This window comes from Zootoca vivipara, chromosome Z1, assembly GCF_965207765.1.
Source record: "Zootoca vivipara chromosome Z1, rZooViv2.hap1.1, whole genome shotgun sequence".
Taxonomy (NCBI): domain Eukaryota; kingdom Metazoa; phylum Chordata; class Lepidosauria; order Squamata; family Lacertidae; genus Zootoca; species Zootoca vivipara.
In genome coordinates, this window is record NC_142583.1 from 16,562,521 (window position 1) to 16,578,592 (window position 16,072).

Below are 16,072 nucleotides of genomic sequence, written 5' to 3' on the forward strand. Positions count from 1 at the left end.
CTTTATTCTTACCTTTTCCCGGAGTCCCCCGTATCACTTCGTCTCCCGTTATTCTCCCTTATATTCTCCTGCTGGCAGCCTCCCCCCCCCGATTTGCCCATTTATGGGCACCGAAAATGGCTGGCGCCGGCTTCGAAAGATGTGTCTACGCACTTCCGGACATGCGTAGACGCGACTTTCGAAACCGGCGCCGAGCATTTTTGGTGCCCACAGATGGGCAAAGCGACACCGGAAGTTGCGTCTACGCGAATACCCACAAATACAACTTGTTTACTGGTTACTCCAATAAAGCATGCAAAGTTGCTTGCTTCCCCTCTGTCTGAGATGACCTGGGCTTCATTGAAGTAGTTTCTAGTCAGATGAGACACAGATTTTCTGGGTGCCTCAGAAGCCTGCAATATTGCTGTTAAGGTTGCCTTCATCACCAATCTACATTCTTCCCTCATCTGACATGTGCCCTCCCTCTCGTACGTCTTTCTTCATTTGAATGGTGATTGTCATTTCATGAGCTGTCACTCCTCACCAATGGCCATTTTTAAAAATGCTGGGAAATAATAATAATAATAATAATAATAATAATAATCAAATTTTATTTATACCCCACCCTCCCCAGTCAAAACCGGGCTCAGGGCGGCTAACACCCATAAAATTACAATAAAACATAAAAAGCAATTAATTAAAATACAGATTAAAATACAATATTAAAATTTAAAATGCAGCCTCATTTTAAGTAGTCCATAAATCCAAGCCATGAGAGAGGAAAACACAGGGGTCAGACTAAGTCCAACCCAAAGGCCAGGCGGAACAGCTCTGTCTTGCAGGCCCTGCGGAAAGATGACAAATCCCGCAGTAAAGCCGCAGATTCCCTACATTTCCCCACCCTATAACTCTGGGATCAAGCACAGTAGTGTCTAGGAAGTGGCATACTATAATAGGGCAATCAATATCCCCCTGGGATATTGTACAACTTGAGAATGGAAGTAGCCCCTTATATATTTGAATACAGAGCAACAATTCCTGAAAACAAGCCCCTTCTCTCTTAAGAAGGTTTCTGAGGCTATTTTCAAATCTTTTTCCCTGTCATTTTACAAGGGTTCATATAAATACCTCTAATCACCTGTGTGCTTACATCCAAAAAACACAGATAAAGATAATTCTATTCCAAGTCAAGAAGTAACAATCATCCTTATCATTTTTATACAGTGTTTTTTTAAGTGTTCCGAGCTTAAGTCTCTGAGAAGCAAAATGTATTATTTTTGTTGATGTATAAGCACCGCCAGCTGAGCATGTTTGGTTTCCAGTACTGAATCTGCTGGTGCAACAGATATGCTTTAAAAATATTTTCTATTGTGTTGCTTTGTAATATGTAATTTGATTTACTTTTGGGGGACATCTTTCTGTATTCTTGCATTACAAGGATTTTCAAAGCAAATCAGTCTACTGTAATGTAAAATTTGAAGTCGAATTGTGTCTTCAATCCTTTTGAAGAAGGCAATGAGAGAATCCTCCTTTTTAATGGGTAAATTAGCTTTCCTTTGTAAATTAGCTTCTTTTCCTTTGTAAATTAGCAAATGCATCAAGAACCTCAGAAACAGATGCAATTCTGCGTGGCTTCAAAAAACTTCTTGAATCCAGCCAGGGATTCTTCAAAGAGCAGTGTGAAACTCTCATTTTATTTTATTTTTTTTTAAAATCAAACATATGAATCATATAAACTAGAGCTCCTTGTTATCAAGAGCCCCTTGGGAACATGAAGGGGTCCTCCAGTGGATTCCATCCATAAAAAGGCATCTTTTGTGAGGACTGGTACTTTCACATAGGGGTTCGATATAGGATCATTGGTGGTCTGTGCTCATTGGGAATGTTAGGGCAGAAGGTAGGGAGACCAACAGTAGGTGGAGCCACATCAACAGACAGGGCCAACTAATTCATCTTTTGTCCCCATTTCCCTCCCTTTTGAGTTGTGCATGGGAAAGGAGATGGGAATTGAAAGACAGTATCCACCCCCAGCCTCCAGTAAGTACCGGTAGGTGGAGAGCTGGCTGAGAACAAAGTGAGGTTGGTGACTCAGTAACTCATTTGACCAAGTGGACCAGCCTCCAGTATATGCACTCAGCATGTTTTGTGTGATTTTTCCAATTCCAGCTGCACAAAGAGCAAAACAACAGGGTTCTCACAAATGGTGCCTTCTCATGATGCTTCTGAGAGGGGCTATCACCAGGGCCCTGACAAATACACTTTGCTGCCGGGACAGTTAATGTCCTGGCCAGAGCAACTCATGTTGCATAGAATCTAAGGACTCATCTACACCCGTTGGTTATAATGTTAGAAATGCATTATAAAAATGTGACACCCATGGGTGCTGCAGAGCAGTGATCCGCCGGCAATGGAAAAATGCATCGAGCATTATATAACATTATTTTTAATAATGTTTTTACGGATCGATGTAGAAGATCCAGCCCAAGTGTTGCTAAGTTATTTCAGCACTTGGGAAAAAAACTCACTAGCACCTCTTCTTGGGGATAGAAATACAACAACAATAAATGAATTAACTTCATCACAACCACAGAATTACTTAGTGAATCCTCCCTCTGCCTACAGAACTGGGCCTAAATATCTGGGATCAGCCCAATGTAGAATGTTTCATCAACAGTGCTCAATCCAGCTGTAGATTGCTAGTTAGGACTTACTCCCCTTGAAATCAATGGAACAAGTTAATAGTGACTAACTCAAGGGTAGTTGCTTTTAATGGGGCTTAGTTCTTACTAATAGAAGTTGGATTAGGGCCATTGGCTTGGGCCCTAAGATAAGTTGATTGAATTGAAGACAATTTCCCCGTCTCTTATTTCCCCCTGCACCTGGGGGTAGGTGGGTGGGTGTCTTCCAAAACAATGTGAGGGGGGGGGGCAGGTGGGAGAGGGAGGAAACACCTCAAACCAAGACTGGATCCTAAATTAACTTAAGGAAGTTCATGGAAGGAAAGTTTCCTCCAACAGCACCCTTCCATCCCCATCCCAAATTGTTCAAGAGGGCAAGATCCAACTCATAGTCCTTAGTAGGCCTGGAACACCAAGAAGGTTTGCCATGCTTAAGTCCTATTGAAAGGAATGAGCATTGAGTTAGTTCCCCCACTGGTTTCAATGCACCTACCGTAAGTACAACTATCTTTCTCCCAATATGTAGAGTTACAAAGTGTGTGCACAGCCACAAGTTGTACATCTTAGCAAGCAGAGCTCATTTGCAATTGGTTCCTTTTATTCCCCACCCTCCATATTTCTATTTGCAACATCAGATGTCTTGCAGGCATTGAGAAGTGAAGGATAATGAGACGAGAGAACTAATGTGTATTATGTGTACTGCTATAATTACCTTTGATTAGTTTGTTGATCTACTCTAATTATTATTTTTTAAAAAACTTGTTTCCGATTATCTGGTTTCAGCATGCTTGCTGTACACTTAACAAAATCCTGTATCCACATTGTCTTCTGGAGTGACTTATCAAAAGCCACTGTTTTATTCTACAAGGACTGTATAACTGTGGTTGTCATACAGAACAAAAGGTGTTTCTTTTCAAGTCACTGTTATTTATAAGCATGTTTGTTTTATTTTTATTATTATTATTAAAAAAAGATGTGGAATGTTGATTGATGGAGAAGGCAGAAATCTGCATGAATTGCTCAACAGGACTCCCAAACTCAGTCACTTTACGTGTTAAAATATTGTAACTTGGCTTGTTGACTCTTAATTATGACAGCTTGTTGTCCTCTTATGTGAGAACATAAGAAACCAGGGAGCCTGGAAATCATGAATATTTTGCTTTCCTCCGCATTTCAGCTGAAGGGGCTTATAAACCTCATCACTGCGCCAATTAATGTCAGAGTCTCCCTCCCCAGCAGCTCAAAGCTTATTCACTTTCATGGCAAGAGGAACCATGAATAATGTATTTCAGAAGGGAAAAGATGACTATGTATGTGCTTCATTGTTTAGGTTGAATTGGAAGAGAGACAATCTTATTGTCTGGGGTTATTTTTTGTTGCTGCTGTTCCTTTCAAATCTAGGGTTGGGAATATTGGAGACAAGAGCCTTTTAGGAGCTGACAGTAGTATGATAGAGACATTTGTGGTTTCCTTTCTCTCCTTGTTGCCTCTGGCCCAACTGGTTTTGCAGGGTTTTGAAGCACTACAAAAACTTTAAAAAATAATACTTAGTTTATAGTTATTCAAAGTGTTTGGGTCTCATTCTTAGACATCAGCTGGTGTTGTTTCCATCTTTGCTGTGGTGGTAGTCCATTGAGGACAGGGCCCAACCAGTTTCCTTGTTATATCCCACACTCTTAAACGTTGTTATACTGAAGATGGAAGGAAGAATTCAACATTGCCCTAAGGTGATCCTTCCATCAGGGAAAACACTTTTACCTCCCCCCTTCCCCACCACCAAAAACATTCAGCGTGATCCACACAACTTGCAGGATTTCTGCATGCGGATTTCAGCAATACATCACAAATGTGGTTCACCTACACCAGGCATCCTCAAACTGCGGCCCTCCAGATGTTTTGGCCTACAACTCCCATGATCCCTAGCTAACAGGACCAGTGGTCAGGGATGATGGGAATTGTAGTCCAAAACATCTGGAGGGCCGAAGTTTGGGGATGTCTGACCTACACTATCATGGATTTAGTTTTAAAGCCAGTAAACAACTTGTATGAACACGCTGCAAATGTGTGCAACTAGATATTTGTACCATGTTCATTAGGAACAACTCTTGGGCAAGAGTACTGTAGCATTTTAATACAATTCACCCGTTCATTCCCATTGAACCTGCACAGGTGGCATGATAATAATAATACTAATTTTTTTTAATAATAATAATAATTTATTATTTATACCCCACCCATCTGGCTGAGTTTCCCCAGCCACTCTGGGCGGCTCCCAATCGAGTGTTTAAAAACAACACAGCATTAAATATTAAAAACCTCCCTAAACAGGGCTACCTTCAGGTGTCTTTTAAAAATGGGATAGCTGCTTATTTCCAGGCATGACATCTGATGGGAGGGTGTGATTGTGTTGACTGTCAGAAAAAAGAGCTGTCCTATGCCCAGTTAAATGCTTTCTGGAATCAATAGCACAAAAACATCTCTTTAATTTGTCAATGTGTATTTTAAATAGAGGTAAAAGGTGCTTCTTAATACTGAGTCAGACCAATGCCTCAAGTAGCACATTGATGTGGACTGGCTCCAGCGGCCCTTGAAGGGCTCAGGCCGAAGCCATTCCCTGCTCTACCATCTGAAGTCTGTTTTACATATGCGGCAGAGCCTGTGGCACAGTGGGGAAGATGCAATACACTGCAGGTGGAGAAGGCCACATTTTGGTGTGCACCTTGTATAGAAAAAAAGCGCCCTGCACAGCTAGAGAATTAGCACAATAGGAATGGGCTGTGTCACAACATTCTCCCTGCTGTGATAGTTTTGTATATGCAGGGTGTTGTTGTTTAGTGTAGGAGAGCTTTCAAAGTGGCACTGACTACCTGCAGTGGTTTGGTTCGCTCTACCATCTGCCCTCTTATCTCAACCCCTTAGATCAGGCCTCTTCAACTGGAGATGCCAGTGATTGAACTCGGGATCTTGTACACAAAAAGCTGTATGTTGAAATAGCCATTAACTGGAAGTGCCAGTGATGTTATACACACAAAACTATATGCTGAAATGTTAGATGGGGGTGGGAAAAGACCTGGAATTGTGGCAGAGTAAAAGAGGAGCTATCAAAAATGGAAGGCCACAGATGAGATTTCTAATATTTGCCATTTTATAGCAGTTTCAGCAGTCACATTGACAAATCTCACTGGTTGATGGTAGGCCCAGCCCTACAAGAAATTACCCCACGGAGTCGCCAAACTCCAAACTTTTACTGGATATGAACTCTGAATTTCTCAGGCACTGGAATCTTGCTTCATAACAAGGAAAATCTTCACAATTAGCAAAAAGAGAGCCCTGTTTGCTGTCATGCCCTATTCCAGTGTGTGAAGATTCTAGGGCTTGTGAAAAGCCAATCAGAGCAGCTTAAGGCATGACATCAAGTTGGATACCTGAATCTCACCTTACTAACCAAGGTAGATTTCCATTTAAAAGGGGGAAAACACTGAGACTGGTAGACAGACAATACACAACCACATCCTAGACATATCCTGATCAAGAAGAATTATGCACTGAATTATGCAGAGGAAATCGAACTTCTGCACAGTCTAGTTTGGTTGTGCTAATTTCAAGCTGGGATGATTCTTAAAATGGAGTTTGGGGGCTGTTTGAAATGGACACAGCTCATTCACCTGAGTCATCAAGTCCAAAAGTGTCCCAGTTCATTCATCACAAGTTTGAGAGAGACTAAAGTTGCAATTCTATACACACTTTCCTATAAGTCCCATTGAACCAAATGGGGCTTAATTTTGCAAGGACATGTATAGATTTGCACTGTACATGTGCAATCCTGGTGAGTAAGGCCCATTGAACTCAGTGGAACTAACATTTGAGTAGATCCGAGTATAGGATTGCATGGTAAAACAATGTGCCCAGCGGATTAATGAGTAAATAATAATGGCGACGATAAAATAATCCAGCTAATTATTGAATCTGAATGTATACATTCAGTCTCGGTCCCCTGACCCGAACCACAAAAATCTGGAGTGGTGAAAATAATTGTAAACTTGTTTTGGTATTGTGCAGCTTAATTGTTACCTTACCTGTATTATGAACATCTGTGTCTTTTGGGGGGGAAACGAAATCCATCTTGAAAAGGGAGAGGTTGTGCAAAACTGTTCCTATTATATTCCAATGTATGCTGCTGATGTCAATAAAATACTATATTGTGAGAGTTCTTAACCAGTGTTGGCTCCAGCTTCTGGAGGGCCCTTGGTCAAGACATCTTCCATGGGACCTTCTCCCCAGATGAGCCCCCCCTCACTGTAGTAGTTCCATACCCTCCAACATTTCTCTGATGAAAATAGGGACACCCAGGTCTCAGCTAGATTGGTAAAGGAAAAGCAATTTATATGCGTTGTATATACAGATGGCGCAGTGGATTCCCATTTTTCTCTACCTGTTTTCCCTGTTTAAATTTACAACACATGTAACACTTCTTCTGTGTGTCTAGATACAGCCCCGGTGCTCTTTTTTTTTTCTTCTAGAAAAAGAGGTGCTGGAACTCACCATAAACACATCCCTCTTTCTCTTAGAATGGCAATGGTGTCCACTTGAGAGGTGCTGGAACTGAGTTCTGGTGAATTCTGTCGGGGGGGGGGAAAGCCCTGGGGGCGTCCTATTCCATATCCTGCAACATTTCTCCCATGAAAATAGGGACCTCCTAAGGAAAAGTGGGACATTATGGGATCAAATCAGAAACGGCGATGGCTTCTGTAAATCCAGGACTGTCCTTGGAAAATAGGGACACTTGGAGAGTCTGCAGTTCCAGGGAGCGTGTATCAAAGGCCCCCTTCTGGTGTGTGCATGTTTTTGGCTTGGTGAGACACAAGTTGTGCAGGTCTATTCAGAGAGTACATCGTTTTATTTCCCCCCATGTAAGGCAATTGGTGCTATTCTGTCCTATGGAAAATCATCATCATTATCATCACCAACATCTGCTCTGGAGATGAGCATCAGGACAGAGACAAAGCCTGCAATGATAGGATCCATCTAAGGGTGCAATTTGTCTTCTTGCAGTATCTCTTTTCTCTTCATAAGAATACAATTTTTGCTCAAACTTCTGTAACCATGGGACTTAGAACTCCTTTTTGTAGTCATGTTAAATCCTACATCCCACTGATTTATCACTAAGATGTTGCAGATGGACAGGTAAGAGGATGGGCTTCATCAGTGAGATGGTGAATGTTAAAGTGCTATATAATTTATTGAAGTGGCACAGAAGTTGGCAAGCCTCCTAATATTATTGTCAAGATGCAGCTCGGTCCATTAATCAGCTAAAAGCTAAACAAATTAAGCTAATTCTATGCCTGCAGTTGAAACCACTAAATGTACATTTTCAACATCATTCTGAGAAAAAAAATACATTTCCTGTTATTGTTGTTGTTTTCATTCTCTCTCCACACCTCTCATTTATACATTCTTTGCCTTAAAAATATATATGGAAATTTGAAAACGATGCTTTATACTTCAATGTGTTATATTATTATTATTATTATTATTATTATTATTATTATTATTATTATTATTGCATGCTCCATGCTACCACCGAATGTAGCAGCCCAGTATCGATTTCTGTCTCTGTAATGTGTTGTGCAATTTGCTATGTCTTCTGATGTCATAGGAGCACAGGAAATGAGCTAATACTCAGTTGAAGGCAGTATGCCTCTGTATACCAGAGAACCCGATTACTGTATGTGAGAGTGCAGTTACACTTCACTTGTGTCCTGCATATGGGCTTCCCATTGGCATCTTGTTGGCCTCTGTGATATCAGAGTGCTTTTCTAGATGGGTCTTTGGCATGATCCAGTAGGGCAGGATAGAAATCTTACAAATAAAGAAACAAGGAAGTTTCTTTGGTACAACTCAGGGCCAGCCAGCATGAAAAATGGTAAGCCAAACAATTATAAATGATACTGAACGCCTCTCGCTGTGGTTTGCTTTAGGATCAATATGTTCTCTCTCACCCTGATGCTAATTAGTGTTCAATATAGATGACACCCTGTCTGCTTGATAGATTTGTGGCTATGGGCTGTTGTTTCCTTTCACAACATCCATGTCCCATTGAGTGCCAGTTGTCCACAAATTAGATGCATGAGTTACTATCATTTCATATTGTTCTGCGGCAAGCCCGCATATCCTGGGCACAGGGTAAAAGCAGCACACTAGCCATGTGTGGTGGTTCACCAATGGCTCCAGTTTTTCGTTTTTGGTTGGGAACTGTAAAACTGGGAAGAGGAGCTTTCAAGAACATAGGACGTCATTATGACTGGTGGGTCATGGTGCATTACACTTGGCAGATCACAAAATTGGGCAATGAAGTTCTTCAGAACGAAACCGATCACATAATAATGTGATCTGGCCTTCTGGTTCTCTCTCTGCATGTATAACCCCCCCCCTCCAACAGACCACCATGAGGGACATGAGTGGCACTGCAGTCTAAACCACTGAGCCTCTGGGGCTTGCCGATCGTAAGGTCAACCGTTTGAATCCGTGCAATGGTGGTGAGCTCCCATTGCTCTGTCCCAGCTCCTGCCAACCTAGCAGTTCGAAAGCACACCAGTTCAAGTAGATAAATAGGTACTGCTGTGGTGGGAAGGTAAACGGTGTTTCCCTGCTCTCTGGCTTCCATCACGGTGTGCCGTTGTGCCAGAAGCGGTCTAGTCATGTTGGCCACATGACCCGGAAAGCTGTCTGTGGACAAATACCGTCTCCCTTGGCCTGAAAGCGAGATGAGCGCTGCAACCCCATAGTCGCCTTTGACCAGACTTAACCATCCAGGGGTCATTTATAGTACCTTTACCTATTTACCTGCTAAAAAGCCATTTTGGCAAGTTATATCTATTTAAGCTGACTGGGGATAAGGACACCTGCAGGATTACACATTCCCCATCCCTGCTTTAGTTTAGGTGAGATCTGGCTCTTGAAAGCTTATCCCACAATACATTTAACAATCTTTAAGGTGGCACATTGTTCTTTGGGGCTTTTTGTTGCTGCTGATAATTCTAGTGTTGTATTAATTGAGGTGGAGTCTCTAACGTGAGGGCACTAATTGCATTCTTCTCTGCCCTCTCCCAATTACTTTTAAGAAGTTCATTTTTCTGTTCAGAGCTTTTAAGGGAGGTGTGTTGGGTGTTCTTTTAAGATGTGTGCTATCCTCTCTCTATGCCAGCTAATTAGGAGAAAGTTGATGTCCTTGCCGGAATGCATGTTAATTTCAAACAAGCTCCCTTTGGTCATTTCATTGTCTCACTTCCTGGTCTGGCTACCTGGAAACAAGGCTCGTAGGTGAACAGAATATGGAGTTTTTGGGGTGCAAGGTCATGACCTGTAGATGCCAGGTGAAGCTTTAAAAGAATTAAAGAGAGAAGAAAATTCCTTGCCTCCTCCCTTCTCCCAGTCCATCATAGACCTAGGTCTCTCTGTTCGACATTTGAGCCTCTCCTTGTGTCATACCCCCTCACTGACTCTGTTTCACTACCACCTGAAATGTGTCACCGAGCTTGTGAATTTGAAATATGTGATATTCGCCATATCCTGTTGTTTCCAAAGGCATCAGCCCAGAGTTAAATCCAGATGCAGAAGGTCAAATTAGGAGTCTGCTTTGGTCAAAGAAATGACCAGTTTTGGAATGAAGTGTAAATTACACTTGGCCTCTTCAAGCCCTCTAGCAGCGGATGGAGCTGCGAGGCACAGCTGATCAAGAAAACATAATAGTCTTAAAGCTGGGTGTGAAAATATAGTATTACTATATCTTCCTTCCTGTAAATTGAAATAAGCAATGATTGTACAGCCCCCTTCTTTTGTAATTTCCCCTCTTTATCTGCAATATGGACATAAAAGTTGGCTGTGGATATGAACTCTGGTGGGCTAAAATTATTTGGTAGCTCCGTACAGTGGTAGAACAAATCCCTTAGGCAGAAAGTATTATTACATTTTGTCTTCCTTACAGGACGGAGTCTCAGAAGGAGAAGGAGAATAACGTGCTGCAATCTGAAGATGTGTACAGGAAAGAGCAGTACGAGTAAACCAATATCTCTGGTTGAGTTGTCTCAAGATGCTGCCTCTCAGCTTGAAACTAGTCCACGATCAGTGCTTCTATGCAAATTTCCTCGATCTGTGCTAAATATTCACTTCAGTTTTAGCTTTTAATGCTGCAGTTTTGATGTGCAATTCCTCCTGTGCAACAGTGTTTGGATATTCACCCTCCCCCTGCCCCAAATCTGCTCAATGCCACTGTAACCTCTCTGCCATTTTGGTCCTGTTTTCCCTCCTCCCTTACTGCTCCACTCTTTTTCAGAATTGTGGTCACATGGACTATCCCGCCCAATCAGAATTCACAGACTATCACCCAGTTGAAGGCAATTGTCCTCAGCAGATGAAACGAAAACAGATTTGGCTGTGGAATGATGGGGGAAGTAATGCTAACTGAGGGCAGTTTAAATAAATAATATTGTTTAAAGGAGCATCAACCCCTCACCTCCAAAGCACTAAGGAAAGGAGGCATTATTGAGCATCACTAAAAATGTCTGTGAAAGAAGATGAATAGTTTTGTCCTAGAGCAGGCATGTCAAACCTGCAGCCCTCCAGATGTTTTGGCCTACAACTCCCATGATCCCTAGCTAGCAGGACCAGTGGTTAGGGAAGATGGGAATTGTAGTCCAAAACATCTGGAGGGCCGCAGGTTTGACATGCCTGTCCTAGAGATTACAAATTATAAAATCAGGTTTTTTTTCCCCCAGCTGGAACTTTCCGGGACTTAGTTGAACAATTATTAAAGGTAAAAGGGACCCTTGACCGTTAGGTCCAGTCGTGGACGACTCTGGGGTTGCGCGCTCATCTTGCTCTAGGAGCCAGCGTTTGTCCACAGACAGCTTCCGGGTCATGTGGTGAGCATGACTAAGCCGCTTCTGGCGAACTAGAGCGATGCACGGAAATGCCATTTACCTTCCCGCCAGAGCGGTACCTATTTATCTACTTGCACTTTGACGTGCTTTCAAACTGCTAGGTTGGCAGGAGCAGGGACAGAGCAGTGGGAGCTTACCCCGTCACAGGGATTCGAACTGCCGACCTTCTGATCGGCAAGCCCTAGGCTCTGTGGTTTAGACCACAGTGCCACCCGCATCCCTTGGGCAATTCTTATGTGGATGCTATTGCCATTATAAGGAAACAAGGGAGGCATTCATGGTGAGTTCTGGCACCTCTTTTTCTAGAAAAACAGCACTGTATAAAATATGTGTGAAAGAGAAATGAGTCATGTTAGTTCCTGGACAAATGGATATGCCATTTTGGGAGTGGAGAGATATGGAAGAAATTAGTAATAATCCCCCCCACCTGGATGCAACTCTCAGGAGAATGCAGAGCAGGGAGGGAGGGAGGGAGAACACACATTTTGTCTCAATGCTTTCTCTCTTAAATGTCACCAGGTGGCCCTGAGAATTGCCTCTTCCAACAGCAACATGGTCAGGACATTCTCCTGATTAATCTTTTCACAGGAATATCCAAACCGTATGCCAAGCATACTTGTGTTCTGTGATGGAACCGCTGGAAGAAATATTAACGGCTCCAATCAGCCCAAAGTTCAATTGACAGATAAGTCTGATCACTGCATTTTTGCAGGATTCAACACTCTGGCTTTGCTTCTTTCTAGTCACCCCCCTGAGCTGAGTAATTCTTGGCCCTCTATACACCCTTACAATGGAGTAAGTCCCATTGAACTCATTGGGGCTTACTTCTGAATTGACATGCACTGGCTTGCACCGTAAAGCTAGGAACTATGAAATTTTACAAGGAAGACTTTCTTCCACCTTCTTTGTTTTCACCCCTGGTCAGACAAATATTTTTCACATCCTCTCCCTTCCCCCACCATTTCTAGGTGCTATACTAAAATAGCCAACTCTCTTTAAAAGATTGTCCTGACTTCATAGTACTCCACAGAACAAGGCACAGTATTATTTAAAGCATGGATTATTTGTATTATTTATTTCATTTGCGAATCGTTTCCCATGATGCATCCCAAAGCAATTAACAGTACAAACATCAGCCGTAAAAACACAAACACATTTTCTAGTCCAATGCAGATAAAAGACCAGGGTTAAAACCTCCATTTAAAAGCTTGTTGGAAGAAGATGGCAGAAGATAGTAGAGGTAACTATGGAGATAAGATGTGGCCCAGCTTCTGTTCCCAGGCAGCTTGGCCTCAGTTTCCTTCCCACTGCCCACTTTTTCAATCCATTGGGGCCCTCTTCCATCCTTGCAGGCTCATCTGCATCCTTCCTTCCTCTTTTTCAGTTCAGTCCTATTCAACCCAGCTCTGTGGCCATTCTCACAAGATGCACACCCTAATTATTGGAGCCTTGCGGAATGTGATCCTTGCTAGCTCCTTTCTTTAACACGAAGTATGCTGATTGCTAGGGACGCAGGTGGCGCTGTGGTCTAAACCACAGAGCCTAGGGCTTGCCGATCGGAAGGTTGGCGGTTCGAATCCCCGTGACGGGGTGAGCTCCCGTTGCTCAGTCCCAGATCCTGCCCACCTAGCAGTTCCAAAGCACGTCAAAGTGCAAGTAGATAAATAGGGACCGCTCTGGCGGGAAGGTAAATGGCGTTTCCGTGCACTGCTCTGGTTTGTCAGAAGCAGCTTAGTCATGCTGGCCACATGACCCAGAAGCTGTCTGTGGACAAATGTCAGCTCCCTCAGCCTATAGAGCGAGATAAGTGTCGCAACCCCAGAGTCGTCCGCGACTGGACCAACTGTCAGGGGTACCTTTACCTTTACCTATGCTGATTGCTAGGCATGCAAATAAATTTGAGAGGAGGTGAGTGGTTGGTATAATGGTTGCCGATATCATAAAAGGAGCTGGTGTTTCCATTAAGCAATTTTCCAAAGCAAATCTTAGTGGGGGAGGCCCAGGGCTTATTTTCAGCCAGAACCTCTCTGGTGGGCGCCATTGCCATGATAAGAGAACAAGGGAGGCGTTCGTGGTGAATTGTGACACCTCTTTTTCAAGAAAAATAGCACTTGAGGTGCTCTTGGAAAAGTGAAAGACTGAGAATTCTCAAAATCCAGACCTTTACCTTCTCCCCATTCTCAGCTTTCAGACAATGCCTCTTCTATCCACACCTGAAAAGCACTTTGAGAGGATGAGATGGACAGGCTTTCAGAGGTGTGATACATTATGACATAAGACCAAAGTTAAAATGCCCTAGATACATTCTGAATCCTATTACTCTTTTGCGTGAGCAATCTTTAAAAATTCAAATCCTGATGTTTTCAATCCTGACTGTCACCAGAATTTGTAATATGAGAGGCAGGCTGAAAAACATAAGGATTTGGGTTTTTATTTCCTCCCAGAAAGACTACCCTTGAAAAGCAGTCCATTAACTTTAGACTGCTTTGCATCTGTTTTTACCACAGCTGCTTTTGCAAATTTAGCTGTGAAGCGAAATAGACTCCAGTGTTCTGACACTGAGCTTCCTCCAGAACAGGCAGGCTTGGCTAATCTTTTCCATCTCGAAGCAATCACTACGCCCATGGGAAGTGATGATTTTTACCTATAAAACCTGAAATGGTTCTGAAGGACAATATCTCGCGTACTGCATCTCACCATATGAACCTACCTGGGCACTGCAATCATCATCTGAGGTCCTTCTTTGTGTGCCATGTCCAGGAGAGGTCTGGAGGGTGGCAACACAAGAACAGGCCTTTTCTGTGGTGGCTCCTCACTTGTGGAACGTTCTTCCCAGGGAGACTTGCCTGCAGCCTTTGTTACATATTTGTAGACATCAGGCAAAAACATTCCTCTTCTCCCAGGCCTTTGTCTAATTAAATGAACTACAGGCAAATCTTGGTTGTCGAACTGTTCCAGAAGCCCGCTTGGTTTCCGAAATGTTCGACAACCGAGGCGCAGCTTCTGATTGGTTGCAATAGCTTCTTGCACTCAAGTGGAAGCCACGTTGGACGTTTGGCTTCCGAAAAATGTGTGAAAACTGGAGCATTTACTTACGGGTTTTCTGTGTTTCGGAGCCGGCAGACAGCACTATGCTGTTGCTCACCAATAAATATGATCTATTTGGGTAGAACTGGGCATGAGGCAAAAACAAAAAGAGGTCTGTTGAAACAAAATGCCATCTAACCTTAAGGTTTACTGCAACTTATTTACTGAATATCTAGACCCAAGTATATTCTAAAGTTACACTGCTTCCAGATTTTGAAACTCCATCCCTAGAGAAGTTAGACTGGCTCCCTCCTTGTTGTCCTTCCCTTACAGATGAATAATTTCTTGTACCAGCAGGCTTTGGGGAAGTGACTGCTTTTAATGAAAGGGCTGGTGCCATGCTCTTCCTATTGTAATTATATATATGTTTTAAACCATGGGTAGGCAAACTAAGGCCCGGGGGCCGGATTATGGCCCAATCACCTTCTAAATCTGGCCTGCGGATGGTCCAGGAATCAGCGTGTTTTTGCATGAGTAGAATGTGTGCTTTTACCGTATTTAAAATGCATCTCTGGGTTATTTGTGGGGCATAGGAATTCGTTCATTTATTTATTTTTTCAAAATATAGTCCAGCCCCCCACAAGGTCTGAGGAACAGTGGACCAACCCCCTGCTGAAAAAGTTTGCTGACCCCTGTTTTAAACAGAATATATGTATATGTATATATCTTATCCATGTTTAATTGTTTTTTCATTATTATTTTTCTGTGTTTTACCTCTTCTTCTTTTTTCTTTAAACTGCCTTGGGTTCATGTGAGGGGGAAAAGTGGGGTGTAATAATAATAATAATAATCATAATAATAATAATAGCTTTATGTGAAGTTGGCTCAATCCCCCCATTTCAGTACTAACACATTAATAATCAACCGCAGCATATACTGACTGGTTTATCTTCACTTCCTCGACTTACAGGACATTTTGGGGCATGCTTTAGCAGGGACAGTCCCCTTGGCAAGTTTGTACTGCTGTGATAGCTGTTTATTTTGCGTATAGATGCTGAGCTGGGGGAACAAGCCAAGACTGTGACAGACAATGCTAGTGAAGAGCGTAAAAGGAGCTCCGCTGGTTTAAGCCAAGGACCTATCAGGTCCAGCATCCTGTTCTCACAGTGGCTAATTTGATGCTTATGGAAAGCCTGCAGGGACAATTTGAGTGAAACAGCACTCTCCCATTTGTGACTGCCAGCAATTCAGAGGTATACCGTCTCAGTCTGGAGGCAGCAGCATTCGTTTCCCAAGTTTGCGTCTTGTCCACTGTTTGTAAAACTTGGCTTGACTTCTCTTACTGCCTCAACACAAACTGTTTTCCTATGGCACACGGACACATACAGGAAGCAGATTCCCCCCCCCCCCCCGTCATCCTGCCTGGTGGGTGTGATCTTCAGGTTCTCA